The 17,548-nt window shown below is 45.0% G+C and overlaps 1 protein-coding gene and 1 pseudogene across 1 annotated transcript in view; one reads left to right on the forward strand and one right to left on the reverse strand.

The window, feature by feature from the left end:
• Positions 1–17,548, reverse strand: part of LOC126090865 (headcase protein-like) — a 746,517-nt gene that overhangs the window by 388,418 nt on the left and 340,551 nt on the right. The window lies entirely within an intron of this gene.
• LOC126095918 (5S ribosomal RNA) lies at positions 5,562–5,679 on the forward strand (annotated as a pseudogene).

Raw genomic sequence — 17,548 nt, forward strand, 5'->3', positions numbered from 1 at the left:
TGACGATGAATAAATTTCAAAACGCGTCATACGAGCAATGAAGTCATTCCTTGCCTGATGTTTGACTTTACCAGTGCGACACAATCAGCCAGAAAGGAGAACGGCTGGTTATAATAATGGTCGCCTGCCTCGTGCATGACTTTATGTCACATTTGTATTATTGAAATTAAAACATTCTCGAAAAATTCTATCCGTGGGACCGATATCTTGCCAGTATCAATGTAGATAACACTAAAAAATGGTCGAGATTTTGATTCCCCGAATGCATGAACTGTCTACATATGAGGGTCACTCCAAAAGAAATGCACAATATTTTTGTAAAAATACAGTTTTCACTCTGCATGTGTGAAAGTTTTACAGTGTGTAGATACATCCTTCCCGCTTGCTTTCAAACTTAGTTCAACCTGAATGAGATTTTCACTCTGCAACGGAGTGTGCGCTGACATGAAACTTCCTGGCAGATTAAAACTGTGTGCTGGACCGAGACTCGAACTCGGGACCTTTGCCTTTCGCAGGCAAGTGCTCTACCAACTGAGCTACCCATGCACGACTCACGCCCCGTCCTCACAGCTTTACTTCTGCCAGTACCTCGTCTCCTGGTTCGCAGGAGAGCTTCTGTAAAGTTTGAAGGTAGGAGACGAGGTACTGACAGAAGTAAAGCTGTGAGGAGGGGGCGTGAGTCGTGCTTGGGTAGCTCAGTTGGTAGAGCACTTGCCCGCGAAAGGCCAAGGTCCCGAGTTCGTCTCGGTCCGGCACACCGTTTTAATCTGCCTGGAAGTTTTTTAGTTCAACCTGTTCCTGTAAATGGTGCCGTCACAACATGTCCTCAAGATGGCTGCTATATTTGACGTTCGTCAGAAGCAACGTGCTGTCATAGAATTCCTGTGCTGTGAAAACGAGACAGTGGGAAACATCCACAAGACGTTGAAAAAGGTGGCTGAAGATGCTGCTGTCGATCGCAGCACAGTTAGTCGGTGGGCAAGCAGGTTACGTGGGCACGGCAATATTGAGGACTGTCCTCGCAGCGGCAGGCCTCGTACTGCACACACTCTAGACAATGTGTTGACTAGAGTTAACGAATTGGTGGCTGCTGACAGACGCATCACAGTGAACAAATTGTCACGCTACGTTGGGATAGGGGAAGGAAGTGTTTGCAGAATACTGACACTGTTGCCGTTAAAAAAGATTTGTGCCAGGTGGGTTCTCAGGATGTTGACAGTGGCTCACAAAGAAACAAGAAAAACGGTATGCATCGAACTTATGGAACAGTACGAGAATGATGGATATGAATTTCTTGGAAGAATTGTGACAAGTGATGAAACATGGCTCCATCATTTTTCACCAGAGACGAAGAGGCAATCAATGGAGTGGCATCATGCAAATTCACCCAAGAAAAAAAAATTCAAAACCTCACCTGCTGGAAAAGTGACTATTATCTCTTTGGGAAAGTGAAAGACTCTCTTCGTGGAACAAGGTTTGAAGATGATGACTCCCTTGTGCACGCTGCCATACAGTGGCTCCATCAAGTTGGTCCAGAATTTTATTGTGCGAGTATACAGGCGCTGGTTCCAAGATGGCGTAAGGCAGTTGAGAGGGATGGAAATTATGTGGAGAAATGAAAATGTTGTTCCTAAAGGATGTATCTACACACTGCAAAATCTCAAACATGTAGAATAAAAGATGGATTAAAAAAAAAGTGTGCATTTCTTTTGGAATGACCCTCGTACATAATTAAGTTTGTACGGATCCCTTAGTGCGCTAATCCTACTAGCAAATGGCAATTTTTTCCCTTCTTTTTCCCAGTATTTACCTCCAAGATGATTGCTAAACTACTGATCGCTATGTATAAGCACACTGGTGCTTTGATCACTTATGTGTACAAAGAGAATAATTTACTGGTGTCGGAAGTCTGCTTTCTCATTCTCTGTGTGATATCGTGTTCTGTTCGAAGCTATTTCGTCTGCATTACATTTTATGGCGTTCTTTGTTAATTAGAAAACTATGGAGGCTTAGTCTCGCCGTCGATGATGTTACTGGAGACGGCTGGCACAAGAAATACGTAGCAAATCGACCATCTTCTTTCCATAGGACCATACTCTTATAAGATAGATCGGTGGACGTGGGGGCGAGAATAAGTCTAAAGTGCAAATCACTACGCCACATCAGCCGGTAGAATATTCGAAGCTCAGTAACATCGTTCTCCGCATTACGTCATCTGCCTGTATAACATTATATGTTCTATAAAGCGAACAGATGTTTAGCTCCAGGGTGCTACGCATTTCATTCGCCCCCTCTCTTACTACATCTATATATTCACTCTGCACGCCACTTACCGTGTATGGTAGAGGATATGTTATCGGTTTTCTAACCCTTTCGCACATCGAGCGAGGGAAAAATGATTCCTATATGCCCTGTACGCTCCCCAGAAGTTGGTGTCACCCTTTTGTATGGGCTATACAGATCTGTTGCAGTAATGCTCTCTGGATTCGTTCGATATATGCTGTCATGCCCCCTTGATAAGTGCTTTAAACACTGGCGCAAAACTCCAGAATTGGTCGCACCAGTGCTTCGTTTGCGATCTCCTGTACAGATGCGCTGCTATTTCCCAGACGACATCCAAGTCTTCCATTCACCTTCCATAATGCCGCTGCTTAGTGTGGTCCCTAAATATTTACACGATATGAAATGCTCAAGACGTTCACCACTTTTCTCCAAATGGTAATCACGCAACCGAGAATGGCACTTTTACAGGTATTCTAATTTTTTAGAATCATGCGGCCTGATTCCTAAAGATATTATACTGAAATTGATATTTACCACGGAAACCTGCGCATTTACATCTGGAGGGCAGTTTGATGTCCAATTGTTCCAAACATGAGTCCACCATCTGCAAACTACCACAACACAGTGGTCGCCAAATTCTTGTAACTATAGTATGGCAGGGTGACGCAAGCTTTGTGAGAGAAAGGGAACTGTGCGATACGAATGCAATACTCCTACTACAATTACTTTCTATTGTGGTTTGGTCACTGATCTTCAAAGCACAATCAAGTATTACACTTTCCTCTATCATTATGCACATATTCTCTTCACTAAAGACCAGACACACACTCTGATATTGGATTATGTAGCTCCCTGCATACTTTGTAGATAACCCACGGCGAATACGAGTTTCTGATTGAAAGTACTAATGCAACCGTCGATTGCTTTTGCAAATGAATAAGTTTCTGACGTCAGTGCAATCACACACTACAACAGAATTCTGTATCTACAGTTCCGAACTATCATCGCTCCCTTTTCAACCACTATTTCCCTTTCGTGTCCCTCGTCTCTCCTACCTGCCATCTGGTTTCTGTATAAATTGTAAATGGCCTTTCGCTACCTATACTTCACCCTGCCACCTTTAGAATTTGAAAGAGAATATTCTAGTCAACACTCTCAAATTCTTTCTCTAAGTCTACCAATGCTACAAACTTCTTTCCTTAACCTGTCCTCTAGCAGAAATCGTAACGTCAGTACTGCCTCGCGTATTCCTGCATTTCTCCGGAATCCAAACTGATCTTCCCCGAGGTCGGCTTCTATCATTTTTTCTATTCTTCTGTAACGAATTAGTGTTAGTATTTTGCAACCGTGACTTATTAACCTGATAGTTCGGTAATTTTCACATCCGTCAACAACTGCTTTCTTTGGAATTTGAATTATCATATTCTTCTTGAAGTCTCAGGGTATTTTCCCTGATTCATATATCTTGCTCACTAGATGGAAGAGTTTTGTCATGGCTGGCTCTCCCAAGGCTACCAGTAGTTCTAGCGGCATGTCGTCTACTCCTGGGGCCTTGTTTCGACTTACGTCTTTCAGTGCTCTGTCAAATTTATCACGTGGAATCGTACCCCCATCCCATCTTCATCTACGTCCTCTTCCAGTTCCATTATACTGCCCTCAAGTACATCTCTCTTGTATAGACCCTCTACATACTCCCTCCACATTTCTGCTTTCCATTCTTTGCTTAGGACTGGTTTTCCATCTGAGATCTTGATATTGATACAAGTGGTTCTCTTTTCTCCAAAGGTCTCTTTAATTTTCCTGTAGGCAGTATCTATCTTACCACTCGTGAGATAAGCCTCTACATCCTTACATTTGTCCTCTAGCCATCCCTGCTTAGACATTTTGCACTTCCTGTCGATCTCATTTTGAGACATTTGTATTCCTTTTTGCCTGCTTCACTTACTGCATTTTTGTATTTTCTCCTTTCATCAATTAAATTCTGTGGTGTCACCGCCAGACACCACACTTGCTAGGTGGTAGCTTAAATCGGCCGCGGTCCATTAGTACATGTCGGACCCGCGTGTCGCCGCCATCAGTACTTGCAGACCTAGCGCCACCACATGGCAGGTCTAAAAAGGCGGACTAGCACTCGCCCCAGTTGTACGGACGACATTGCTAGCGACTAGACGTACGAAGCCTTCCTCTCATTTGCCGAGAGACAGTTAGAATAGCCTTCAGCTAAGTCCATAGCTACGACCTAGCAAGGCGCAGTTAACCATATCTGGAGAGAGTCTTACTTGTATTCACCATAGAGATGTACCACACAGGAGAATAAAGTTGAGTATACGAGAAGCTCCGTTCTTTTCTTTATAGCATTTATGAAGTATCCTGTTTCAGACTTCACGATATTCTGGGTGAGCTGATAGCGTGCCTATTCGGCCCGTCTAAATAACACTGTGTCGGCACTTCTGTCGACACATAACATTGGCGACGAGTTAAATTCAATATCTCTTCTGTTACTCAAGGATCTCTACTAGCCATCGGCTTTTTATCAACTTGATCCTCTGCTGCCTTCACTATTTCATCTCTCAAATCTGACCATTGTTCTTCTCCTGTATTAATTTCCCCTGTTCTTGTCAGTCGTTCCCTAATGCTCTCTCTGAAACTCTCTACAACCTCTGGTTCTTTCAGTTTATAGAGGTTCTATGTCATTAAATTCCTATCACTTTGCAGTTTCTTCACTTTTTCTGAAGCCTTCCGGTGTCTCCAGGTCTCTTCCTCTTACACAATTTTCTTTCATGATCCTTAAAAAAAAGTGTCAGCTATGATTAAATTATGCTCTGTGCAAAATTCAACCAAGACAGCGGTACGCCGACTATATTCTACATCCCGTTTTGTTGACCTTCATGGCAAGCCTTCCTGGGCTTAAATTTCAGCAAATGCTGCCCGCCTGCACAGGGTGCGAGTTCCTACTGCTTGTCTTCGTGCTTGCTAAACCATATCGTAGTCAGCAAAGTCGCCGGATCTCTCCCCAATTGTGAACGTTTGGAGCATTATGGGCAGGACCCTGCAAGCAGCTCGGGAGTTTGAGGATCTAAAGCGCGAATTGGACAGAATTTGGCTCGATATCACTCAGCAGGACATCCAACAACTCTACCAATCAATCTCAAGCTGCATAAATGCCAGAGATGGACCAACGCGTTACTGACTTGCTCAATTTGTGAAGTTCTTTCTCTTGAATATATCATCTCATTTTCCTCAAATTGCAATAATTCGCTTGTCTGTACATGTACATCGGCAACGGCCTTGCCGCAGTGGATACACCGGTTCCCGTCATATCACCGAAGTTAAGCGCTGTCGGGCGTGGCCGGCACTTAGATGGGTGACCATCCGGGCCGCCATGCGCTGTTGCCATTTTTCGGGGTTCACTCAGCCTCGTGATGCCAACTGAGGAGCTACTCGACCGAATAGTAGCGGCTCCGGTAAAAGAAAACCATCATAACGACCGGGAGAGCGGTGTGCTGACCACACGCCCCTCCTATCCGCATCCTCATCTGAGGATGACACGGCAGTCGGATGGTCCCGGTGGGCCACAGTGGCCTGATGACGGAGTGATTTTTTTATACATGTACATCACGTCTAACGAGTCTCATGTAATTCCTTCATAGTGCGTCGTTATTTTGGCTTAGAGAGTATTTCCCACGAATACCACTGATCACTTCGTAGTTTATCTGGAACTCATTCTTCAATTAAATCATAATTGAGCCTATCCTGTCCAACTGAGTTAGCGATCAGTCTCTAATTAGACCTAGGTCTACGGGATGTTAACACCTCTCCCCCCCCCTCCACACATAAATACATATACTGATGGACCAAAACATTATGACCGCAAGCAATCGCAAGACCAAATCCCGCATGGAGGCGATGCGGGCAAGTGGGGTCGAACATAAACGAATACGGGCCAGCCGGCCGGCTTTGACAACGAGAAGATTATTACCTCCCCATGCAAGGGAAGCAGAATCACGAAAACGGCGAAGTTGGTGGGCTGCTCCCCGTCGTGAGCATCTATAGAAAGCGATTTAGGAAGGCTGCAGCCATGAGTAAGCGACAAGGTGTTGGACATCCACGACTCATCACAGATCGTGAAGGTCTATCAAGCAGGATATTCAGCGGTGTGTGACATCTGACGACTGAGTACAATGCTGGTGCAGGCGCTAGTGTTCGGAGCACACTGAACGACACACATTGTTGAACATGGGGCCCGGCAGCAGATGACCTCATGTTGACCCAACCACACCGAAATTTCGATTGCAATTGGCACGGGACCATCCAGATTGAACCGTCAATCAGTGGAAACGTGACCCCTGATACGATTAACGTGTTTCTCGTTAAGCCAGGTCGGTGGTCGTGTCCGGATGCGCATTTAGCCAGGCAACGGCTGCTCGAAATATGTCCCTCGACTTGGAAGTAAGCTGGTGAGGTATTATTACGCTATGGGGACATTCACATGGACTTCCTTGGGACAGGCGGTGGTAACGTCACCATCCCAGCTGTGGACTACGTAAACGTTAATGCAGACCACCTGGATCCCTTCATGTTTGACGTCTTCACAAACGTCCACAGCATCTTCCAGCAGGATAAATGACCTACGTCTAATTAGAGACTGATCGTTTACTCATTTGGACCGGGTTGGATCGGCCATGACCTAAATGAAGAAATTGTACTATAGTTGTTTGATGAGTATATAGTGAATTCACATTTATACCTTGGCTACAAATTATCTGGTCTGAACCGCATGCAATACATCTGGGACGCTATCAAGCCCCAGATCCGCGCACCATAATCGTCACATTAAACAGAAACAAAGGTCTGGGTCAGAGTGCATTTATTTGGAGCGACCACACAGAAGACATATGTCAGACTCGTTCGACCTGTTTTTGGTACTGCTCGGCACTGTGGCCTCCACAGGAGGTAGGATTAATATTAGAGACAGAGAAGGTCCAAAGAAGGGCAGCGCATCCGTCATGGGCTCATTCATCTGACGCGAGAGCGTCATGAAGCTCCTCATCTAACTCTAGAGGACGCTACGAAAGACAAGCTGCACCACGGTGATATGTTGTTAAAATTCCGGAGCGCAAGATCCAAGATGACTCAAACAACGTATCACTTTCTACTTTCTTGTACATACGTCTCGCTCAGTGACAACGGCGTTAATAGTAACACTTCCGAGTTCACACAGATACCTACCGACAGTCTTTCTTCTCGTACACCATTCGGGGTCGAATCAGGACTAGGAGGAAATGATATTGTACGCGAAATAGACAGCGTCAGATATCGTATGACGGCTCGAGGTGTATAGCCTGCAAATTACCAGGCGAAATGCACAACGCGAACAGGAATCTGTCGTACTTTTTCACAAAGTAACTGCATGTATAAACGTTCTCTCCAAACCACGGTGAGTGCTTGTCAGAAAGAATTTGGCACTAAACCACATGTTAGTACGAGGGCTGTCCAGAAAGTATGTTACGATTGATCACGAAATGAAAATCACAGTAAAAATCAGAAATGTTTCATTTGTACACAGTTATCTACACCTTTCAGCTACTTCTCTACATAGTCGCCGTTCTGACTCAGACATTCGTCGTAGCGTTGTACCAACTTTCCAATACCCTCATCATAGAAGGCGCCGCCAGTGCTTTCCGCCAATTCTTTACGCTGGCCTAAAGCTCGTTGTCTGTGCCAAAATGTTGTCTTCATAGCCAGCGGTTCGTTTGAGCAGAGATGAAACTCAGTGGGAGACAATTACGGGCTGTATTGTGGGTAATCAAACATTTCCAATTGAAATGATGCAGGAACATCTTCATTGCCCCTGCAGAATGAGGCTGAGAATGGTCTTGAAGAAGAAACCGCACGATAGTTATGTAATATTGGTTGCATAGCTTCAGGGGAAAACTCTCACCAGGCCCTCGTACTTGGCGGGAGACACCATTTTCTATAACATCTTTACGCGCTCACTAAGAGCTCAGGAATGAAAAGAGCGGCATAATTCTACCTACAATCGTACTAGAGACACTGCCCAACACATCTTTGCAAAGCTTTATCGGATTTTCATAGTCGTTTACATTTCGCGACCGATCGTAACTTACTTTCTGGACAGCCCTCGTATTTCTTCCCGTACCAAACGTGCATGGAGCTGTGCATGGAGCTTAAACGGCATGCTATAATTAGTCTTTCTTCCCGTACCAAACGTGCATGGAGCTTAAATGGCGTGCTATAATTAGTGTACTTAGTTTTTACGATCTCTGGCGCTGCAATATGTTGGAACTGAAGGATATTTTCTGATTTTTCACTTAATACTGGTTCCTGAAACTTCACACGCAGGCGCTCAAGGGATTGATGGCATCAGTCTGCGAGAGTTTTTGTTCATTTTCGTGGCACTCTCTCGCTAGACAAACAAATATATCACGGTTGGTGCTGCCCTTCTTTGCTGTATTTATTATCCCCTGTTAGTCCTCTCTGATAAGTTCTTAAACCACATCGAAATATTTTAGGATGGACCATAAGAATGTTTTACGAGCAATTTCCTATGTACACCGATTATGACCCATGGTTGTGCGTTTGTGTTCATTCGATTTCATATCCCTACAAATTATTACAGCTGCGTATTTCTACGAGTAGGCCCATTCCAACTGAGTCACTGACATTGGACGAGGGCGTGCTGAAAACTACTGCCTCCGAATTTTTGTTTTACAGCTCTTCAGGCTTTTTTATATAAAACAACGTTATTAACATTCCACATCTTCATTCTTCGTGTCTACATACTTGCAGCCCTCTGCCACAAGAGCGTCCCGAATTTTAGCGTGTAACATGGCGTGGGTAATGTAACTATGTCGAAGCGTGAGAAAGCGTGCTGTAATCTAGTTTCGTATTGGAAGTGTTCGTCCGCACGTGGAACACCTTCTCCTTCAGTATTACAATGCAAGAGCAAACACGAGCGCTGCGACATGTGCAACAATCCCGACATCTTAGGTTGGCACCAATGATCATCCTGCATAGCGTCCCGACTTGGCCCTATTCGACTTTCATTTTCTTCCATAACTTAAATAAAATACACCTTCGAGGACTTCACTTTCACAGTGAAGAAGCGGTGCAAGCAGAGGTGGGGTTGTGGCTCAGTCAGCGAAGTTAAACATTCTACAGTGACAGTATCAACAAACTGGACTCTCGATGGGAGATATGTGTGCCTCACCAGGGTGACTATGTTAGTAAATAAATATCCAGAAGGATAAAGATGTAGAATGTTATTCACCTCTTTAAAATCTTATGTGATTCTGACTGGATAGTTGTGCAGTTTTTGCAGGTAGTTCAAATGGCTCTGAGTGCTGTGGGACGTAACATCTGAGGTCATCAGTCCCCTAGACTTAAAACTACTTAAACCTAACCTAAGGACGTCACACACATCCATGCCCGACGCAGGATTCGAACCTGCGACCGTAGCAGCAGTGCGGTTCCGGGATGAAGCGCCTAGAACCGCTCGGCCACAAGGCCCGGCCTTGCAGGTAGTACTTCACAATAAATAACTGCATTAAGTTCAAAACGTCTGTGGTTGCCTTTAGTATTGTCTGCAGGCCATTAACATACGACATGAAAGTCATCTTGACAGCTAGCGTGCGAGACTGGTCATCGTTTCGACCCGGTCTATTTGCATACGATGACGTCTTCGCACAGTGAATTCAGAAAATGGCAGAAAGCCAGAGTGAGTGAAGTACACAGTCACGTGTGTCGCGCTGACCTATATGCTGTGCGCAGTTCGCCTTTACGTTCCGCTGTGCAGCTCCGTTGCCCCCCGGCGCGGCAGTACAAGGCTCAAATTAGCCACAGGGCCGTAAACACGCACAGCACAAGCACAGCCAACAAGATTCGACGACAGTACTCTGGGGTACTGATTTCCTCTGTTCTTTATCTACATCTAAATCTTTTCTCTGCAAGCCACCTTACAGCCTGAAACCGCGCGACCGCTACGGTCCCAGGTTCGAATCCTGCCTCGGGCATGGATGTGTGTGATGTCCTCAGGTTAGTAAGGTTTAAGTAGTTCTAAGTTCTAGGGGACTGAGGACCTCAGAAGTTAAGTCACATAGTGCTCAGAGCCATTTTTTGAAGCCACTTTATGAGACCTAGAGGACGAGTGTAACTGCCCCCCCCCCCGCCACACCTTTCCTGATCCAGTCGCGAATGGTGCGTGGGAAGAATGATTGCTGGTAAGATTCCTTGTAACCTGCATAGCAGAAGTTTTAATAGTAAAGCACGCCGTGATGTTGTAGCGTCTGCCACTAGAGTCTGACAGCGATTTCCGTGACGTTTCGCCAGTGACAAAACTCGCTGCTCTTCTTTGGATCTTCGCTATTTCCTTTATCAATCTTTACTAGAAAGGATCCCATACTGGCGAGTAATATTCAAGTGCCAGCCGAAAGAAGGCATTGGAAGCTATTTCATTCGTTCAGGGACTACACTTCCTGAGGATCCTTGTAATGTATTTCGGTACGGTTTCTGTCTCCAGTGCGGTTAGTTTTATGTGATCGGTCCACTCTAGCTCTGTACCCATGTATGTATGTTTGTATTGAACAGGGGACCTAGAAACAACGGAGAGGCCTCCTCCCGCCGTAGCCCTCAGTGGTACACAATCCCACAACAGGCGACAGCAGTCCACTCACCCCAACGCCGCCACACGCCGAATCCAGGGTTATTGTGCGGTTCGGCTCACAGTCGACCCCCAGGAACGTCTCATTCCAGAGGAGTGTAACCCCAATGTTTGCGTGGTAGAGTAATTATGGTGTACGCGTACGTGGAGACAGTGTTTGCGCAGCAATCGCCGACATAGTGTAATTGAGGCAGAATAAGGGGAACTAGCCCACATTCGTCGAGGCGAATGCAAAACCGCCTTAAAAACCATCCACAAGCTAGCCGGCACACGGGCCACGCGGATACGTGTCGGGGACTGGCACGCCTTCCAGCCCTGGAAGCAGTGCGTTAGACCGTCTTTAGTAGATCTGACACCTTCCAATGGCTGTTCGGCAGTAGCGTAATCATACAGCAACAGGTTTTCCGTCTAATTATTTGCAATACGTTACATTTGTTTATGCTGAAGGCCTGTTGCCAATCCACACATCAAGCGTCGATCTTCTGCAGATCGTCCTGCAATTTTCTATAATTTCCTAGCGTTGCGAGTTCTCTATATACAACAGCAATATCCGCGAACAACCTTGTGGAGCTTCCGATGTTTTCTACTAGGTTACTTACATGAGGCGCTAGGACCCACAAGGGCCTTTTAGCACACCGTCGTCAGGCACGTATGGAAGTGACTACCGATAAATTGGTGAGACAGCTTTTCTTGGATGTTCACATATAAAGTGTGGGCCTACATCACAGATAAAGTTGGTTAACCATAAGATCAACAGATTCAAGAGCACGCATATAATCTCAAAATCGACGCGGGTCTGCTTTTGGCCCGTGTGGCCCATCATATATGTTGTGAAAAGTGACGGTCCTGCAACACCTCTTTCTTTTACGTCTTAAGTTCTACTTCTGTTAAGAACGAGATGCTGTGTTCTATTTGCTAGGAAGTCTCTAATCATTATGCTGGTCTGGTATTCCTATTCCGAACTCTTGTATTTTGTTCGGTGTTAGGCGACAGTGCGGAACTAATCTGAATGCCTCCCAAAGGTCAAGGAACACGGCATCAACCTGGGTAGCTACTGGCATATGAGTCGCTGACTAAGAAGGAGAGCTCGACTTCACACTACAGCTGCTTGCTGACTCCCCGTTGATTCCGACAGACCAGATTTTCCATTTGCATAAAGCTCATAATATGAGAGTACAAAACGTGATCCAAAGTCTGATATCAGCGATAAAGGCCTAAAGTCGTGTGAGTGTATTCGACGACCCTTACTGAAAATGAGAATGTTGTAAAATGTACCAACAATTTGGGGCCGACGACCCTTACTGAAAATGAGAATGTTGTAAAATGTACCAACATTTTGGGGCCGACGACCCTTACTGAAAATGAGAATGTTGTAAAATGTACCAACATTTTGGGGCCGACTGCAACTCGCTTTCGGAACAGGCCGTGTAATTCCATACACCAATGGTCCTGTCTATATACAAACCAGAAGAATTTTATGGAAATCGACTCCAGTCACTAAACGTCAAGCTTACTGCTCATTCACACGAAACCTAACGTGTAAGAAAGCTTAACCGAACGAAGCACTCTTAGTGATACGAAGAGTGGTGCCATGACCTAGTACGTAACAAAAAGTTCTGACCTCGCAATACCTTAAACCAAGCGCGGATTATACCGGGTGATCAAAAAGTCAGTATAAATTTGAAAACTTAATAAACCACGGAATAATGTAGATAGAGAGGTAAAAATTGACACACATGCTTGGAATGACATAGGGTTTTACTAGAACAAAAAAAAAAAAAACACAAAATGTCCCACAGATGGCGCTGGACAGCAAAACTGCTACCGTGACGGGTGAGAGGTGCGCCGATATGTTACAGAATCGCATCATCCCCAGCCTGGCTGATAAAGACCTGCTGGAACGTACGATGTTTATGCAGGATGGCGCTCCGCCCCATACTGCTAGATGCGTGAAAGATCTCTTGCGCTCGTCGTTTGGTGATGATCGTTTGCTCAGCCGCCACTTTCGTCATGCTTGGCCTCTCAGGTCCCCAGACCTCAGTCCGAGCGACTATTGGTTTTGGGGTTACCTAAAGTCGCAAGTGTATCGTGATCGACCGAAATCTCTAGGGATGCTAAAAGACAACATCCGACGCCAATGCCTCACCATAACTCCGGACATGCTTTACAGTGCTGTTCACAACATTATTCCTCGACTACAGCTACTGTTGAGGAATGATGGTGGACATATTGAGCATTTCCTGTAAAGAACATCTTCTTTGCATAACAAAGTAAGACAAAGCAAATTATTGCTATTCTGATCAGATGAAGCGCCTTCTGTCGGACATTTTTGACCTTTTGTATTATTTTTGTTCTAATAAAACCCCATGTCATTCCAAGCATGTGTATCAATTTGTATCTCTCTATCTACATTATTCAGTAATTTATTCAGTTTTAAAATTTATAATGACTTTCTGATCACCCGGTACATGAAAGCAATTCTGCCTTGGGATGGAGCCTGACCAGCTTCCGGTAATACGCAGTCACACTTTTAGCTAACGGTGGCCACCGCGCAGAAGGCCGTACCTCTTCGCCTGGCGATGGGGATTTCGCGTTTCACGCGACGTCCGCCCTCGACGCCGATTGGGCGGCGGGAAACTGGGTGGCGACACGCGACGCCGTGCTGGCGATAGCAGCTGGGGCAACAGCGGCTGAGCTGCGGTAGGTCAGGGCGCGCACGGCTTTGCGAAACCACCGGCTACTTCCCGGGACGCTCTGAAATTCCCACGCGACAGCGCTCGCTGTGCCAGTCAGGGTTGGTACTCGGGTTGCACCAGCAGGATTACCGAACAGATGGGAACGAGCATCACAACGGAGACTAACACAAACTGCAGTAGTGGCAAAATGGAAAAAATAAGACTGCGAAGGATTTTAACCGAAACGAAGTTGAACGTTTTTTAGTTGCTTTTTCACTGTTATTATTTTATTATCATCATAATTTCCTTGTTCTTTTACACATCGCTTACAATATTTAATTAGTGTCGGTCTAGCTCACGTATTAAAGAACTTTGGCAAGTGATTTTTTTTGAGCTGTTGGATTTTTTGTTGTATTGTAATTATTCTCTTTTATGATTATTCTGAAGTCTGAAACAAATCATATAGCTTGTTGTCACTGATGCTTCCTTCAGTCCCAAGGCTGGTTCGACGCAAAAAAATGGCTCTGAGCACTACGGGACTTAACTTCTGAGGTCATCAGTCCCCTAGAACTTAGAATTACTTAAACCTAACTAACCTAAGGACATCACACACATCCATGTCCTAGGCAGGATGCGAACCTGCGACCGCAGCGTCGCACGGTTCCAGACTGTACCGCCTAGAACCGCTCGACCACTCCGGCCGGCGGTTTGACGCAGCTCTTCACGCTAGCCTAACCTGTCCAAGCTCCTTCGTCTGTGCACAACGACTGCAACCTACATCTATTGCGTCCGCTCACTGCCATCAAGCTTTGGTTTCCCTCCAAAGATTTTAATCCCCACTCTTCCCTCCATAGCCGGCCGGTGTGGCCGAGCGGTTCTAGGCGCTACAGTCTGGAACCAATGTTCTATTCCCCGATGAATGTTCCTTCTCAAACAAAGGACAGGTAAATACAAAGAACATGCATTATATTTCCAGCGACAGCCCACGATGGCTTACACAGGTGGAACATCAGAATCAATGGAGATGCTTGGTACTACAATTATTGGCCCTTATTTCATCAATGGCAGTCGAAACGGCACAGTGTATGCCAACTTCCTCAGAGGAATTGCTACGGTCGCAGGTTCGAATCCTGCCTCGGACATCGATGTTTGTGATGTCCTTAGGTTCGTTAGGTTTAAGAAGTTCTAAGTTCTAGGGGACTGATGACCTCAGATGTTAAGTCCCATAGTGCTCAGAGCCATTTGAACCATTTTGAACCTTCCCTCCACAAATAAACTGACTATTCCTTGATGTTTCAAGATGTCTCCTATTAATCGACCCCTTCCTTTTTGTCAAAATGCACCATAAATTCCCCCTCCCCTCCCCCCAATCCAACAACCCATCTAGTCTTCAGCGTTATTCTATGGTACCACATTTCAACAGCCGCAATTTCTTCTTGTCTGAACTGTATATCATCTGTGTTCACTTCCGAATAAGGCTACACTCCAGATAAATATCTTCATAAAGGACCTAACATTTTCATATGTATTCGAAGTTAATAAACTTCTCTTTCCCAAAGACGATTTTCTTGCTATTGCGTCTATATTTTACATCTCTCTATTTTGGCTATCGACAGTTATTTTGCTACTCAAATAGCAAACCTCATCTGCTATTTACAGTGTCTCAAAAAATGGTTCAAATGGCTCTGAGCACTATGCGACTCAACTTCTGAGGTCATCAGTCGCCTAGAACTTAGAACTAATTAAACCTAACTAACCTAAGGACATCACACACATCCATGCCCGAGGCAGGATTCGAACCTGCGACCGTAGCGGTCACGCGGTTCCCGACTGAAGCGCCTTTAACCGCACGGCCACACCGGCCGGCACAGTGTCTCATTTTCTTACCTAATTCTCTCAGTAACGCCTTATATAATTATGTGACATTCATTTCAACTTGTTTTTACTTTCTTTATATCTATACACATAATCTCTATGCAAGACACTATACAGGGTTTTATAAATCAGTTATACAAAAGTAACCTTTAACTGTGAAATGAGTAAATAACTTAAAGAAATGTTTGATACAGTAGTCAGCAATTAAAAATGAATTTCCACCCTCCGGATAGTGATTTTGATTACTCCGATAATTGTGGTTTGCAGTTCCCCAGTTCATGGGTAGTGAGCACGTCTAGTAGCATTCCAGGGTTAAGTATACATCTACATCATACTCCCCAAGCCACCTAATGGTGTGTGGCGGAGGGCACTTTCAGTACCACTATCTGATCCGTCCAACCCTGTTCCACTCGCGAATAGTGCGTGGGAAGAATGATATCGGTAAGCCTCTGTATTGGCTCTAATTTCTCAAATTTTCTCCTCGTGGTCAATACGCTACATGTCTGTAGGAGGAAGTAATGTGTCGTCCGACTCCCCCTGAAAACTGCTGTCCCGAAATTTCAATAGGAAATCTCTCCGTGATGCACAACGTCTCTCTTGTAACGTCTGGCCGGCCGCGGTGGTCTAGCGGTTCTGGCGCTGCAGTCCGGAACCGCGGGACTGCTACGGTCGCAGGTTCGAATCCTGCCTCGGGCATGGGTGTGTGTGATGTCCTTAGGTTAGTTAGGTTTAAGTAGTTCTAAGTTCTAGGGGACTTATGACCTAAGCTGTTGAGTCCCATAGTGCTCAGAGCCATTTGATCCATTTTTTTGTAACGTCTGCCAGTGGAGTTTGTTTAGCATCTCCGTGACACTCTCTCGCTAGCTAAACGATCCCGTGACGAAACGCGCCGCTCTTCGTTGGATTTTCTCTATCTCCTCTATCAGTCCTACCTGATACAGATCCTAGATAGATGAACAATACTCAAGAACCTGGCGAGCAAGCGCCTTATAAGCTACTTATTTCGTTGATGAATTACATTTCCTTAAGATTTTTCCGATGAATTTGAGTATTGCGTCTCCTTTTCTCATTATCTGTTTTATATGGGCATTTTATTTAAGGTTACGGCAGACGCGGTCTCCAGCTGTTTTTCATCAATAGTGTAGCTGTACATAGTGGATTTCTTTTACTACGTATGCGCAATATGTTACATTCATTTACGTTCAGGGCCAGCTGCCAGAGCCTGCACCATTCATCAATTATCTACAGGTCGTTCTGCAAATTCTTACTATCTTCTGGCGTTGCTACTTTGGTATAGACAACTGCATCATCTGCGAATAGCGTACGAAGCATCTGGCGCTTTCTACTAGATCATTTATATATATTGTAAACTGTAGCGGTTCTGTCACACTTCCCTGTGGTACTCCGGATATTACCTTTACATCTGCCGTTTTAGTTCCGTTAAGAGCGAAGTGTTGAGTTCTATATGCAAGATAGTCTTGAATCCAATCGCAGGTCTGCTACGATACTCCATAATCTCATATTTTTTTCATTAAACGGCGAAGTGGGACGGTGTCAAATGCCTTACTGAAATCAAGGAACACGGCATCAACCTGAGCGCCGTTGTCCACAGCACTGCGGACCTCGTGGAGGAACAGAGCGAGCTGAATTTCGCAGGATTTCTGTTTGTGGATTCCATGTTGATTTTTGTAGAGGAGATCTTCATTTTCCAAACACGTCATAATTCTTGAGCATAAAACGTTCCATAATTCCACAACACACTGACGTCAACGATATAGATCTATAACTATGTGGATCCGTCTTACGGCCTTTCTAAAAACGGAAATGACCTGCACTTTTTTCTGTCGTTAGGTACCTTTCGTTGCTCAAGCGATCAGCGATAAATTACTGCTAGAAAGGGAGCAAGTTCCTTCGAATAATCTTTATAGAATCTTATAGTTATCTCATCTGGCCCTGACGCTTTTCCACTACTAACTGATGTAGCTGCTTTTCAATTCCGTGATCGGTTATCTCAATATCTGCCATTTCGCCGTTC

This window comes from Schistocerca cancellata, chromosome 1 (genome assembly GCF_023864275.1).
Source record: "Schistocerca cancellata isolate TAMUIC-IGC-003103 chromosome 1, iqSchCanc2.1, whole genome shotgun sequence".
Taxonomy (NCBI): domain Eukaryota; kingdom Metazoa; phylum Arthropoda; class Insecta; order Orthoptera; family Acrididae; genus Schistocerca; species Schistocerca cancellata.